Source organism: Pongo abelii, chromosome 3 (assembly GCF_028885655.2).
Source record: "Pongo abelii isolate AG06213 chromosome 3, NHGRI_mPonAbe1-v2.0_pri, whole genome shotgun sequence".
Taxonomy (NCBI): Eukaryota; Metazoa; Chordata; class Mammalia; order Primates; family Hominidae; genus Pongo; species Pongo abelii.
Genome location: NC_071988.2, coordinates 37624834 through 37640660, shown reverse-complemented (window position 1 = coordinate 37640660; position 15827 = coordinate 37624834). Strand labels below are relative to the sequence as shown.

General features: G+C 41.0%; 1 long non-coding RNA gene across 2 annotated transcripts in view; it reads right to left on the bottom strand.

Moving 5' to 3' along the window:
- LOC112132988 (uncharacterized) overlaps window positions 1–15627 on the bottom strand; it is a 106277-nt gene extending 90650 nt beyond the window's left edge. Inside the window, exons 1-4 of one of the 2 annotated variants that reach the window (XR_010139663.1) lie at window positions 14937–15627; window positions 8616–8852; window positions 7710–8485; window positions 7495–7608 (exon numbers count right to left, since the gene is read on the bottom strand). This is a non-coding gene — a long non-coding RNA (uncharacterized LOC112132988). Of the gene's footprint in view, window positions 1–7206; window positions 7609–7709; window positions 8486–8615; window positions 8853–14936 lie in introns of those variants that run through there. The other variant, XR_010139662.1, reaches the window with a different exon arrangement.
- Window positions 15628–15827: the final 200 nt, after the last annotated feature.

Below are 15827 nucleotides of genomic sequence, written 5' to 3'. Positions count from 1 at the left end.
CCTAGGTTTTCTTCTAGGGTTTTTATGATTTTAGGTCTAACATGTAAGTCTTTAATCCACCTTGAATTTTTGTATTAATCCATCTTAATTTTTGTACAAGGTGTAAGGAAGGGATCCAGTTTCAGCTTTCTACATATGGCTAGCCAGTTTTCCCAGCACCATTTATTAAATAGGGAATCTTTTCCCCATTTCTTGTTTTTGTCAGGTTTGTCAAAGATCACATGGTTGTAGATGTGTGGTATTATTTCTGAGGGCTCTGTTCTGTTCCATTGGTCTATATCTCTGTTTTGGTAACAGTACCATGCTGTTTTGGTTACTGTAGCCTTGTAGTATAGTTTGAAGTCAAGTAGTGTGATGCCACCAGCTTTGTTCTTTTGGCTTAGGATTGTCTTGGCAATGCAGGCTCTTTTTTGGTTCCATATGAACTTTAAAGTAATTTTTTCCAGTTCTGTGAAGAAAGTCATTGGTAGCTTAATGGGGATGGCATTGAATCTATAAATTACCTTGGGCAGTATGGCCATTTTCACGATATTGATTCTTCGTATCCATGAGCATGGAATGTTCTTCCATTTGTTTGTGTCCTCTTTTATTTTGTTGAGCAGTGGTTTGTAGTTCTCCTTGAAGAGTTCCTTCACATCCCTTGTAAATTGGATTCCTAGGTATTTTATTCCCTTTGAAGCAATTGTGAATGGGAGGTCACTCATGATTTGACTCTCTGTTTGTCTGTTATTGGCGTATAGGAATGCTTGTGATTTTTGCACATTGATTTTGTATCCTGAGACTTTGCTTAAGTTGCTTATCAGCTTGAGATTTTGGGCTGAGATGATGGGGTTTTCTAAATATACAATCATGTCATCTGCAAACAGGTACAATTTGACTTCCTCTTTTCCTGATTGAATACCCTTTATTTCTTTCTCCTGCCTGATTGCCCTGGCCAGAACTTCCAACACCATGTTGAATAGGAGTGGTGAGAGAGAGCATCCCTGTAGAAGCTACACATTTTTAAAAACTTAGCCACTGAAGTCACATTTAAAATGTGACTTCAAAAATATCCCATTAGTTACATAGTTAAGCCCCATTCATTTTGGAAGAAGGCTGACAACACAGAGCATAATTTCTAGGAAAAAAGAATCACTGATGGCCATCAGAGATTACCTATCACAGTCCGCATTCTGGCTGTCAATGATTTATGCCCTCTAACATGCAAAATATACCCATCCCCTTTCAAGCTCTCCAAAACGCTCATCTCATCAGTGCATCAGCTCAAAGTCCAGACTCTCATTGTCCAAATCAGGTCCATGTGCAGATGAGGCTCTTCAAGTCCAATTATTTGAGCACCACTACTCTTGATCTGAAAGCCTGTGAACTAAAGAAATAAGTTATAGGCTTCTCCAACAAACTCAATCTACAATGGTAGCCTAGGAATAAAATAACCATGTAGGAGAGAAAGAGAGTCACACAGGAGTCGTTGGCACATAACAATTCTGAAATTTGTCAGCACGTGTTCTGGTAGTTTCTTGATTGGGAGTGAAGGCCTGAGAATAATTCTCCATGGTTCCTGCCCCTACCTTCTGGGATCATGGTTTTGCACTTTGAGGCATTCTTCATTTTCTATGAAAGATAGCCCATGTTTATACTTCAGTAGTTTTTTCACACTTCTTCCTTCCCATAAATTTTGGGGTCAAATGTCCTCTTCATTTTTATTGTCCTTGTCTCTTTTAGTTCATGCTAGAGATAGTTTTGCTAATACTATTCTCTTAAAATTTTTTGGATCTCCTTTAAATATTATTGATGCTTACTACATTAGTCAAAGGCCACATTTACAAATCTCTTTGAGATAAGCATTTCTATGTCTTGGGCTTCTGCTGGGACTGCTCAGGGATATCACCCCTAAGCTTGTTAGAAGCCCTGTTGTTTGACTCAACAATTCTCTGAGGAGACACTGCCTTGGATCTTTCTGAGTCTTCAACAAAGTATTTTACAGTCACATTGTATGTGTCATCTTTATATCATGATTCCCTGAGAAAAGAAAGGGTTTCATCTTTGCGCAGAAGTCGTTGCTATATATTAGCAGCAGTTGACATCCAGAAAGGCTACAAATTTTCAAATCCAGAAATTCCTGGGTTTTACTTTAAATTAAGAGCTATTATTTTAGCTTATTTGTCTCCACTCACATTTTAAAGCAAGACTTAACCAGGGGGCACCTTCAATACTCTGCCTGGAAATCTCCTTAGTTAGATTCACCAATTCAATAGGTGAATTTCCTTCTTTTAATATTATCACAGGTGACAGCACTGCTAAACTTTTTCCCACTACATAACAAGGATTCCCTTTCTTTCATGTCCAATAACATTTTTCTTACTTTTCATTAAGCTCTTAATGGCAGCCTCCTCAGAGAACATTGGGTTTCTGCTATCAGTCTCTTCAAAGTCCTTTAGTTTTTCACTTAATGTTCTCTTAATGTTCTCCTTAAAATTCTTCTGGATCCTAAGAATTCCAAAGATTCTCCCACATTTTGATTTTTGTTACAGCATTCCAGGTACAAAATTTAGGTACAAAAATCCATATTAATTACTATTTCTGTATAACAAATTAGTCAAAATTACTGGCTTAGAGGAACAATAAACTTCTTTTTAATCTCATACAGTCTCTGTGTTAGGAATTTGGGAACAGCTTATCTTGGTGGTCCTGGCTTGGAGTCTCTCATTAAGTTGTAGTTAAGATGTCGGCCAGATCTGTAACCATTTGAAGCCTTTACTGGGGCTGGCAAATCCATTTCCAGCATGACTCACTCACATGATTGGCAAAATGTGATTGGCTGGATGGAAGTCTTATTACATGCCACATGACCCACTCCACAGGGCTGCTGAGTGTCCCCATTGTCACTGGCTTCCCTCAGAGTCAGTGATCCAAGAGAACAAAATAGTAACTGTACTATTTTTTACAATCTAGTCTCAGAGGTCACACAACATTACATAATCTATTGGTTACACAGATTAACCCTGATACAATGGAGAGGAGGACTACACTAATTCTTTAGCAGCAGGTAAAAATCATTGGAGAACATATTGGAGATGGATACCGTTGTATTTATATTTCATTCATGTGCCTATGTATTTTTATCATGATACTTTTTAAAGCAAGGATTTATTGAGTATCTGCCATATACACTGTTCTTGTTGCTAAAGAAATACTAATTTCCAAAGCCTACAAAACCCCCACTCTCATGAACCCTAGTTCCTAATGTGAGGAGACAAAAAATGACAAAATACATAAGCAAACTCTATGTCCGTTGATGATAACAGCTACAAACGAAAACTAAAGCAGGACAGAGGCATTGAGATTGCAAGGGGTAGAGTAGAGCATTGTACTTTAAATAGCATGGTCAGAGAAAACTTTGGGAACAAGGTGACATTTGATCAAAAATCTGAAGGCAGAGACAAAATGGTATTTGGAGAAAAGCTTTCCAGGACAAGGAGGCAGAACGTGCAAAGACCTTCAGGTGACAAAATCTTTGGGATGTTTGAGGAACAGCAGAGGAAATTGTAGGCTGTAGCAGATGATTAAGTATAAGAGTATTAGTGATGAGGTTAGGGGTGGTAGGTTGGGGGAGGGTTTTATAAGTAATTAGAGGGACTTTGGTTTTTGTGCCGAATGATTTGGGAAAACATTGGAGGGTTTTGAGCAAAAACGTGACATGTTTGGACTTAAAATTTAAGAGGGTCGAGGTGGGCGGATCACGAGGTCAGGAGATCGAGACCATCCTGGCTAACACATTGAACCCCGTCTCTACTAAAAATACAAAAAATTAGCCGGGCGTGGTGGCGGCGCCTGTAGTCCCAGCTACTCGGGAGGCTGAGGCAGGAGAATGGTGCGAACCCGGGAGGCGGAGCTTGTAGTGAGCCGAGATCGCGCCAGCCTGAGCAACGGAGCAAGACTGTGTCAACAAAAAAAAAAAAAAAAGAGAATCACTCTGGTCGTTGTGCTGAGAAAAGTCTAAAGAGACAAGAGATAGGAAGTCCAGTAATTAGGCCATGGCAATAATATAGTAGAGGGATTACAGAGCCTTGGACCAGGAAAGTGAAGGAGGTGGTGAGGTTGGCAGATTATATTTCAAAGGAAGAGCAAATGGGATTTGCTGACAGATTGAATACGGAGTATGAGAAAAGAAGAACAGTCAAATATAACTTTGAGGATTTGGCCTAAGCAAGGAGAATAAAGAAATTGCCTTTTATTATGATGGGAAAAACAACAGGAGTGGTGAGGTTGGGATGAGGGGTAATAAATTGAGTGTTCTGCCTTGGACACACTCAGCAGGAGATGTTTGTTAGACATCCAAATGGAAAGTTAACTAGGTAACTGGACACACAAGTCTGAAATTTTAGGAAGTGAGTATAGCTACATTTAAGGTCCAAAGATTAAACCCTCCTCACTCTGATGCTCAGAGGTTGGTCAAAAGAGAAGGAACAAGCAAAGGTGACTAACAGATGGTGCAGTCCCAGAGGCAGAAGGAAAGCCAACTGCAAGTAATGTCTGACAGCAAAATGAAGGAAGGATGTATCAGTTGTATCTAGTGTTCTACCGATAAGTCAGGTGTGGTGATAACTGAGAATTGACCACTCCTTTTACCCACAGAATTGGAACTTAAGTTAAAAATTTTTTAACGGTATAGTGGTTTTTTGCATTACTATATGTATGAATATTTTTATATTTAATTTAAATTCTATGTAGGCTTAAAAATAAATGTAACTATATATACAAACATATCCAGACATATAATTATTTATAAATACTTCCCCAGCCTGTTTCGTGAATTGAAATTATATGCGTCTTATTATAAGCTAAAGTGGTGCTTCTCAACTGTAAACCCCAGCCCACCCTATCATCATTCAACTCTAAGAAAACTGCAATTTATAACATTCTTCGAAAGAATAAAACAATCAACTTGAGTGCACCATCAGGAAATGAATCAGCAGAGTACCATCTGTAGGAAACCAAGCTAAAGAAATGGCCGAGAAAGTTAAAGGCATCTTTTTGCTGGAGTATTGGGAGTATTAAATTTCCAACCTTATGCATACTTTGGAAGTGAATACTTGCAACAGTAGACACACAGCATGGAGATTTCATGCTTATATAAGCTAATACCTGGAATAAATGTGGGACCAATATTAATCTGGCTTAAAGTACATTTTCACTTAGAATGTGAATCATATGACTTACGTCATTTGCAAAGATTGACTATTAGTTCACGAGATTAGATTTTTATGAAACATTCTGAATTGAGATATTCACAGGAGTTTTGTCCTTCAGGAGAAAAATTATATATTAATTCCAGTAGTACAAGTATTTAACAACCGGCATAGCAGAGTACCAATGAATCAATGAGACACTCAGCCAATAAAAATGGCTGCCCAACTGGTTAGAACAAGAGCAAGTTGTAAGCAACCTGTGAGTTCATTCAGGGCAGCCTGGCTGTGATATCTACCATCACTGCAGAGAGTATTTTTGAAACGCTGCATCTAATGCCATGGATGCATTTATGACCCAAGCCAGAATGCCAGCTGTGATGTGTGTTATAGTTATATGTAGCTTGATCCTGAACAGTAATTCTCCCACTTGATCATAAACCAGAATCACCAGAACTGGCCCCAAATGGCCTGGGTTTTTTTTAAATCTATTCTAAAAAAATATTCACAGGCAATGCAGTGAGCCTAGAAGGAAGGTCCCACTGGTAGGCATTGTTCTGCTGGGGGTCTGCCCTTCTCCAGGCTCCTTTTGTTCTCCCTGCCAGAGGCAAGGGGAGTGGAGGCAGGTCCTGGGAGTCAGGCTGAGTGAGCAGGGGCATCTACCCAGGAATCCCAGGAGTGAGTCACCCAAATGAACAGATAAAGACTGTAATTCAGAGGCTTCTTACCAGGTCCCTTGGATGGATGCAAAAACATGCATCCATGTCAAGGAACTTACCAGTCAAGGGACTGGTAAGAAAATGTGGGCAGATCAAAGTTTCTCAAGGGTGCTTCTAAAATGTCTAACACTAAAATGCAGTGTTTCTTAAACATGCAGATTCCTCGGCCCTGTCGCACATCTAATGAATCAGAATCTCTGCGAGAGAGGCTGGGTTCCACATTTTGATGATTCTGGTGATTCTGGTTTATGATCAAGTGGGAGAATTACTGTTCATGCAAGGTGATCTCATGCAGACTAAAGTTTGAGAACCATTGAGACTACACAGTGTGACTTGGGAGAGGAATGAGACAGCGAGAAGTACTAGCTGTGTCAGGTAAGGCTGCACGCCTGGCATCACGTAACAGGGCCAGTGTAAGGGACTGAAGGGTTTCCTAAGGAATAGAATCTATCTTTTCCTTCAATTATCATAGATTGCATAGAACCTACATAGTTTCATTATAAAAGTGGCATCATCCAGCAATACATTCCAAAGCACTTCTGAAAGCAGAAAGCAGGAATGAAAAGATAACATTTTACAGCAACTCTTCAAGGGAGAGTAAAAATGCTTTTAATAATATTCTTACTTTACCCCTACTCTGATTTTTTCACCTGCTATATTGCAGGTAAACTATATTAAATTAACTATATTAAGTTAACTATACTAAGTCAACTATATTAAGTAACTATATTAAGTTAAAAGATGATTGTACATAAAAATGAACTTGAAGGCCTATTACAGAACCACCCAAATAAATTGGCGTGGCTAGTATAGAGAATGAAAATATTAACTGCTCTTCCCTAAGAAATTTACCAGGACTGGTGTCCAGATTGTCTACACCTCCCAGGAGATGGGTCGCAAAGTTCTGGGTTCCTATGACAGCCTTACAGATGTGCAACACAGAATCTCCTACTTTAAAAAAAAGAATAGTCATCCTTTATAAAAGCCAAAAGTTGTAAGATAAAGTTAATGTAACATCATGAAAGCTACAACCTGATTGTGTCAACTTAAATCACTTATGAAAGTGACATGCTACAATGAGAGCATGTAGAGCAGTGAACAAGAGCCCTGAGAGGTTCGAGAAGCCTGGGCTGCTTCTATTTTTGTAGATTTCAGAATATTTTTTTTTAAATGAAGAGAAGATAAAAAATTTTAAATGCCAAAACAATATAACAGAAACTGTGGTATATTGTAAATATACATGTAACAAATTAACTTTTCATAGCAAAAAAAAAAAAAAAATAGAATAAGTAGACGACACAATATAATTGTTCACACAATAACGGAATTTGTTTTTGAAGTATTCATTTACAATGTTTCAAAGGTGGTGTAGTCTGGTTATACAGTCATGGGACATAGGTTAAAAGTTACATGAAAGACAATCTAAATCTGTTGGTTTATTGCTTTGATCACGTATGTCATAGCCTGTAAGTGTGTTGCTTTGACCATATACATCATAGACCATACACGTCATTTGAGGATAAAGAAAAAAACACTAGAATAGAGCCCCTTTTTAATAGGAAGTCCAAGCCAAATGCCCCACCACTCACCTTCAACTGGGCCTGGTAGTGATGAGTTCTCTGGTCTGAACTGATTCGCAGGACACCAACTAGAAGCAGAACCTTAGGCAATTCATCTATGCGCTGTTACCTGGGTTTCCCAATCTATAAAATAAGGGAAGATGATTATAGAGGTTCCTTCTAGCTCTGTGTGTCGATTATATTTTCATCCATTCTAGTTTGTTTGCTATGCATTTCTACAGTACCTCTCCTCTTGCACCAGAAGAGTGAGTTGCTAGAATTTCCTTGGTGCCAGTGAACTGTGTAAAAGCGTATTCGTTCCTTTTATTACCCTTCAATTCAGTCTCTTGCTCTGGGTTCTTTTCTTTGCCACTGGACCAGCTCTTTAATAAACATTTCACGAGTTGTCCCAATAATTAACAACTAATTAACAAGAAGACCTTGCTGCTAGGGGTTAGTGCTTTCAAAAAGAAATGAGCAGGAAGGCTGCTTTGCTTTCTATATTCACAAGGCCCCCGCCATTGTCATTGTAATCTGCTGGAGATGGTGGTGCCTGAATAGTGTGAACAATCTCATTAAAGATCTCTGCTGGAACAATCAATTCACTGTCACCAGACCATATCGATCCTCGAGAACTGTCATTGAGTTCCAGGGTGTTTGTAAAAAATTGACAACCAGAAGTGTGCTTCCATTTGGGCTATTTATTTCTCTGAGAAACACATTCTAATCAGATGGTATCTAAGTGGCTTTCTCGGTTACTCCTGCGCATGCTGGAAATGCTGATGAGAAGTTTCCTGACAAACGTTTTAGCAGGATGCCCTTTCCAGACACACCAGACCAGCATGCAAAGCACCTGCTGGTTACTCTGCCCCCTCCTGAGATGCCACTGAATGCCCATCATGGCCCCCTCTTTGAAATTCCTTAGGTTTCAAGCCTTATCTCACACAGTCTTGCTCCTCTGATCACAGCTGACTGGACCATGGATGAGCACATGATCCAAAGGGACCATCTATCCAGTGACCTAGGAGAGAAAGAATATAGTTTAGCTGGAGGTGGTAAAGGCAATGGAAGCAGAAAGGAAGGCATAAAGTCTCCCCGGTAGTGAATCACTAAAATGGGTAGTGACAAACCCGTGTCAAGACAACTGGTACCTGAGCTGTGCTGTGCCTGCAGCCACAAGCTTGTTCTCCACTGAGGCCCTGCACAGTGCAGGGAAGCAAGCATTTCATGTCTTCATCACAATGGCGGTAACTTGGGCATGCTGCTGTCCTGCGTGACCACCACTGAGGGAACCCACTGCCATGATTCTGCCACCCACTAAAAGACCACTCTGCAGTTTTAAGGATGATGCACTGTGAGTTTCAACTTTATTCTCTGCAATAATGATACTAAAAACAGGTCCATACCAATAAATATTGATTAACACATGGAATTTGCCTTATCCTATCTATACTGTGGTACTTTTTGGTTGAGAAAAAGATAAGTTGATGGCTGGGTGCGGTGGCTCATCCTGTAATCCTAGCACTCTGGGAGGCCGAGGCAGGAGGATCACTTGAGCTCAGGAGTTCAAGACCATCCTGGGCAACATAGCAAGATGCCATCTCTAAAAAAAAAGAAAGTTTTTAAAGAAGAAAAATTTAAGTTGAAAACTCTGCCATTTCAGGGGGGCTGATTAAGTGGTAAAAATGAAGAATAAAGACCAAAATTAAGCAGAAGTTGAGCTTCTGGCAATGGCGCTCCTGACAGCATAGTTTTTCATGTTTACAGGTGGTCAAAGGACAGATATGGAATGCCATCACTTTCCACATTAGGTTCTTATGAAGCATACATGTCTGCAATGCTTGAACTACTGTACAAGGAGATGTAAACAAGGGTGTCACCGTTTATAAAAGCCAAAAGTTGTAAGAATGTAGATGTAACATCATGAAAATGGTTGACTAAATAATGGTCCATCCATGCTATGGATTACCGCGCATCAGTTTTTAAAAGTGAAGTTGACCGATACCTACTGATAGGGAATGAGTTACAAAACATATTGTTAAGTAAAAGAAGACTATGTGTCATTGTCACTTCACTAAAAATAGAAGCAAAACTACACCTTTGTTTAGTTTTCACATACATATGTATATAAACATATAGAAAATAGTCTGGAAGGGTATACCCTAAACTGTTCATAGTGGTTATATCTGGAGGGGAAAGTATGATGGTAGGATGGGGTGTAAGGCAAGAGACAATTTTTCTTTTTACTATATATGTTTGTGTTGTTGAATATTTGTAATAAGAACATATTCTTCTCTTTTTATTTTAATTTCTTGTAATTAAAAAAAATTCATTAATATACTGATTTCCCTCAAAGTTCTGCCATAGACATCTATTTGTCTCAGGTTTAAGATTATCAGGATGAATTCAAAGAAAAGAACATGCAGTTTTTGACGTTCAAAAGACATTTAGTGATCAAGACAGTAATCTTGAAGGTCAGTCTGAATTCCCTTAACTCTCAATACATATCAGATTCAAGCTTAGAAGACTCTGATCTAGTTTCTTTCCCAGTGCAGAGAAAATACCTCATTCATTTATGAGCCAAGACAGGGAGAAAAGGGGAGATGGTGGTAAAGAAAGTAGGTCAGAGCCAGCAGCTCAGGGAAGAAAACTCAAGATGAGGGTGGGATGCTTCTGAAACATCCACTCTCGGGGGGAGATAAAAGATACTGGGATGAGACAATGGATGAGAATTTCTCCAGGACTCATGCAAGGAGGTTGTAGGCTTCTGTTTGAGGACATGTTTAATACCGTTGAAGAATAATGATGTGGAGGTGATGGAAGGCAATGAATGGATGAGTCCAAAGCCATATTTCCTGTTCCTCACAACTGAAGGAGCCCTCATGGCCCTGAGAGAGGACCCAGAGCTTCTGAGGAAACAAGTGGACCAGCAAAAACTTGGGAGTGGCAAGAGAGGCTACAGTGAGCCAGGAGAAATGATCGGGACTATGGGCTCCAGCAGTAGGGTCAGCACATGTGGCTTCTCAAGAAGCCAGACAGAACCAGGCTCACTCAGCAGTCACTAGTCCAAGGAGCTGGTCTGTCCAGACACAGTATGAGGGAAGAGACCCCCTCATCCCCCGTGGTATGCACCATCCTTGGAAAGGAAAGAAAAAGGCATGCTCTGAAAACATTATTTATCTAAAGAGACTTCTTATACCCCACCAGATGATACCCAGTAGAATAGACTGAATGGTTAAATGGAAAGGAGACTTTAAATCAGAAGAGATCGGAATATTGCTTCTTGGCAATTCTAAGTTTTCCTGGATTCCCCAGGGAATGAGGCTTACACAAAGCTCAGAGCAGTTTTGAAGAAAATAGAAGATACTCTTTTTTTTTTTCATATCTTGGTTTTGGTGAGAGAATTTTGTGACTCGCTGTATTTATATTTTTTAAAAATCTGCTTTTACACCAAGTCACAGTCACTCTTTGAAGGATAGTCCAATAGATAGCCTAACTTTTTATTTTATGTATTTTTTGGAGACCCTATCCCATCTTTTTAAAGGAAGCCAATCTGCTTATAACTCTTCTCTTTTCAATTCATCTGTGCTTCCTGCCCCTCTCCCCACGGCGCCCGCCACCCCACCCCCATCCCCTTTTCATTTCCATTGTTCTTGGAAGAGGTCATTTATCTCTGCTGGAAAACTGTGTCTCTTCTGAGAAGTAGCATGAGTCCCAAATAGCACAGAAATTAAATTTCAACACAACCCCCCTCCCCCCAAAATTGAGCAAGTTCATTTGGGATTTCAAATTGAATGCATTTATTTTTCTTTTAAATTGATTGTATTTCTGGGCTATTGGATAGAGCTTTTGAAAGAAAAAGATATATATGCATGTGCATACACACATACGTATATACATATGTAGACATACCTGGGGATTTCTGGTAATCTTATTTGTTACCATAGAATTTGATCTGTAGTAAAATAAATGAATATGACAGCATTGATCTTTAAAATACTCCTTGAAAGAAGTAGATATTCTGTAAGGAAGTGAAAACGTGGGAGTGAAATTACTTATAAGTTAAATATTCAGAAATAAGACAGAATCATTATTTTATGCCTGACAGCATGAAGTGGCAAAAAGACTCTCTGGATCTAGAGTCATGAGCTGTGTTCAACTCTTTCTTCATCCACAGATTAGCAGTGTGAATGTGGGCTAGTCATCTGACTTCCTTGAGTTTCAATTTCCTCACCAGATGACAACATGTAATCCACCATCCCACAGAGTTGCTATGGCTGAGAATGAAATGAGACAATGCATATGTAGGAACATGGTAAATGGTGATAGGATGGTGACCATCATCCTCATCTGAGATGCTGACTTAAAATACCGCAGGGAGCTGGAGGGTGGGGCCAGGTCTGGCTGCTTTTGCAGCAAGTTTCCAATTTTTTTCCTTCAAAACTCTGGGACTATACTGTAACAATTAACCAATTCTGGAACACAGGTAAGATGATGACAATATGGTCAGTGAATAAAAGACTTGGCTAAGTGAAGCCAGGTCACCAACTTCTACCCATGTTTTTCTCCAAATTGGCCCATCACCTTGTTTTCACAAATCAAGTAGGAAGAGTCAGTAGAAATGTTGGCTTTTCTTTTTTTGTTGTTTGTTTTTTTCTTTCTTTCTTTCTTTGTTTTTTTGAGACACAGTCTTGTTCTATTGCCCAGGCTGGAGTGCAGTGGCATGATCTCAGCTCACTGCAGCCTCCCCATCCTAGGTTCAACCAATTCTCCTATATCAGCCTCCTGAGTAGCTAGGATTACAGACACATGCCACCATGCCTGGCTAATTTTTTTGTATTTTTAGTAGAGACAGGGTTTCACCATGTTGGCCAGGCTGGTCTCAAATTCGTGACCTCAGGTGATCCATTCGCCTTGGCCTCCCAAAGTGCTGGGATTATAGGCATGAGCCACCGCACCCAGCCATAAGTTAGCTTTTCTTGAGTGCTTTCTGTGTGCCAAGCATTTTACATACACAATTTCATTTCTTTAATAATAGTCACAATAAGATAGGTATTCTTTCTATTTTACAGATAAGGAAACTGAGGCTTAGAGAAGCTGGGTCAAGAACACTAGGTAGTGAACAGAGGTGTCATTATTCAAACCTGGAACTGACCAAAACAGCTGTACTTTTCTCCTTCTACAACATTGTCTGCCCAAATACCCAGCAGCTGACATAAAAGCAAATCTTAATTTTCCACAGAAACAGAAGGCTGTGACAACATGGCCGACTGAAATCACAGATACATATTTGTCAGGACTTTCACTCTTTTCTTTCAACCTTAATTAATAACAAATAATAAATTTGATGGATTGATTCTCATTTTCCATCTTCTGATATTCAAAATCCCCCTTGAATTTTGGTGGAAGATTTCCACTGCCTACTAATGTCCTGGCAGAGACCTCGAAGAAGCACCATGTCCTCTGGCTGAATGCTGATGGGCTGTAGAGCTGGAGAGGCCTAAGGAATCACACAGACCAATCAACTCCTTTTACAAGGAAGATGCTTGGAGGCCTTGTGAGGCAGGAGCATCTACTTAAGATTACTTAATTAAGTAGAGCCATAGCTCAAAGCGGAATACAAATGTCCTTCTTTGGGTCAAACACCTGAAGCTGGCAATGATGACTTGCAATGAAACAGGCTTACTCAAAAACTTAAAAGGAGAGAGTTAAGAATATTGGTAAGGGCTGCATTAGGTCATAAATCTCAAAAATAAAATTATTCTGCCTGGCCAGGGATGGTGGCTCAAGCTTGTAATCCCAGCATTTTGGGAGGCTGAGGCAGGTGGATCACGTGAGGTCAGTAGTTCGAGACTAGCCTGGCCAAACTGGTGAAACTCCATCTTTACTAAAAATACAAAAATTAGCCAGGCATGGTGGCACATGCCTGTAATCCCAGCTACTCGGGAGGCTGAGGCAGGAAAATCGCTTGAGCCTGAGAGGCAGAAGTTGCAGTGAGCCATCACACCACTGTACTCCAGCCTGGGTGACAAAGCGAGACTTCTTCTCCAAAAAAAAAAAAAAATTCCTCTGCCCTAAGCTAAAAATATCAAATGCACAAGCATTGCAGGTCTAAGGATAATCTCAAGATTCACTCCCCACCTTTATCCCCCAATTTTACAGAACGCCAGCATGTGTAGGCACATGCTGCATGATAGAAATAATCAGTGAACAAGAGACACAGGAGGAGAGAAGGAGAAAGGAAGTAGAAGGAGAAAGAAAGAGAAGGAGGAGGAGGAGAAGAAGGAGAAGGAGGAGAATGAAGAAGAGGAGAAGAAGAAGGAGGAGGAGGAGGAGGAGAGGAGAGAAGGCAACCAGGAGAGGAGAGAGAGGAAAGGGGAGGGAAGAGATAAAACTAATAGTCATATAAACAATGAAGTGCTTTGAAGAGAAGATACAGGCTGCTAGGAGACCATGTAACAGGCAGATTAAACTAGAGGACGAAGCAGTTTGCTTTTTGGCTTTCTTCCCATCCCCAGATGAATTCTCAAGGGTAGAACATTCTCTTACAATAATGTTTGTCACCACTGTGAATACCACACCCTAGAAACCAGAGACTTACTGAATCCTTGAGGTATTACCTCAAGGATAGACTCCTAGAATCCTTAGGGAAAACTTTGACAACTTTTCAGAGACACCGGCCACATCTCCAGAGCAACCCACGGCTCACTTTCATACGGAATGCAGTTCCTAACATAGGAAAATGTTACTTACTGGGAACACATTACTCTGTTCTTTTAACACAAATACAGGCACATACGGTGAAATGTAAGCCCCAGGAGGCTGGAGTTTTTACTGTTTGTTCGAAGTTCTGTCCTTAGCACCTGGGATCTGCGTGGCACACAGTAGTGCTAAAGCACTACTTTGTACAGTGAATCACCTATCATGAAGAATTCCCCTATTCTGACCGATCATGTCAGGAAACCTACAGTCAGGAATGAAAGCACTCACTATGTGCCCAGGAACCAAAAGAAAGCAGGGGGCATCCAATGAGACTTGGGCAATGGAGACAGATGTATAAAATAGCCACATGGAAACTCCCCGGCAGCGCTTTCATCATTAACCCACACAGGCCAGGTCTTAAGCTCTGGCAAGTCAGGTCAGGCTGCCAGAGCCCTGCTGCCTGCGACTCCCCATGCTTATGGAAGGAAACCATGGGTAGGACCTGGAGGTTTGCAGGCAAGGATGAAGTAGCACCTGAGCTGAGGATGATGAGCCCAGAAGGGAAGTGCCCCTACGACATTGCAGGCACTGGCTGGCACCAAGGATGCAGGAGCAGAAACACAATCTGGGTCTTGGGGAACTTAGTCTATGGTGGAGGGGGTCGGGGGGGAAGATATTAAACAAAGAATCCAAGAATGACAGTTGTGAGCAGTGCCAAAGGGGAAAAGCACAGGATGCTATAGAGATGGGTGTTCCACGGAAGCACTAACCTTGTGTACTTGTAAAGGAGTGGTAGGGGAAGCCTGGGAACCTGCATTTCTAGCACATTTCCAGATGATTGTGAATCTTCCAGTCCAGGGACCACACTTTGAGGCCAGAACAAATGGAATTATATGCATGAAAGTAATTCTGGCTGGGGGTGAGGGGAGGAAAGATTTTTGGAAGAATCAAAGCCTGAGCAGAGTTTCGAGGGATGAGTAGGAGTTTACTAGATAAGGCAAAAAAAAAAAAAAAAAAGCTACTCCAGGTGTGGGACAAAGCATGAAAAAAGAAGCCAGAGGCAGCGTGGTGGGTCCGAGGAGACCTAGGTGGAAGGATGGGGCTGGCAAATCCCAGAGTAAGCCCAGCAAACAAGATGACCCGGCAGGAGGCTGCCACTGTCCCCAAGGGAAATAGTGCTAGTTATACCAACTCTTTTGAGCAGGTGTCCGTCCATGTGTGTAGGTCAGAGCATTTCCCTAATCCTAGCCACAAGCCGAGAGAGGGGCAGGTTGCAGGCACGGCTAGGTCTCTCCCGCTCTATTTCTTTGGGATTCTGTGCAGTGTCACATGGGGTAAGCTGCAGCTGCACACCATTTTTTTTTTTTTTCCTCTCCGAATAAGGCTCAGGTCTTTTTTCTCTGAGTGGCTTAGCTGAGGCCCTTGGAATTGGTTTCCTATTGACTCGGGCTCTTGACTCTGCCAGCCTGGGAGAAATCAGGTCAGTTTAATCATCGCTGATGTCATAAAACCAGCTTACTTAATGGAAGCCTTAATGGAGGGTGGGGTAGGGAAGGGAGCTGAGATCACCCTGGAGGAGAACTCCAAGGGTGGGTGGCTAACGAGGGTTTGGAGAAAGGTGGACCCATGGGCGGTGGCTGCCCATGGCCTTTGAAGTTTCA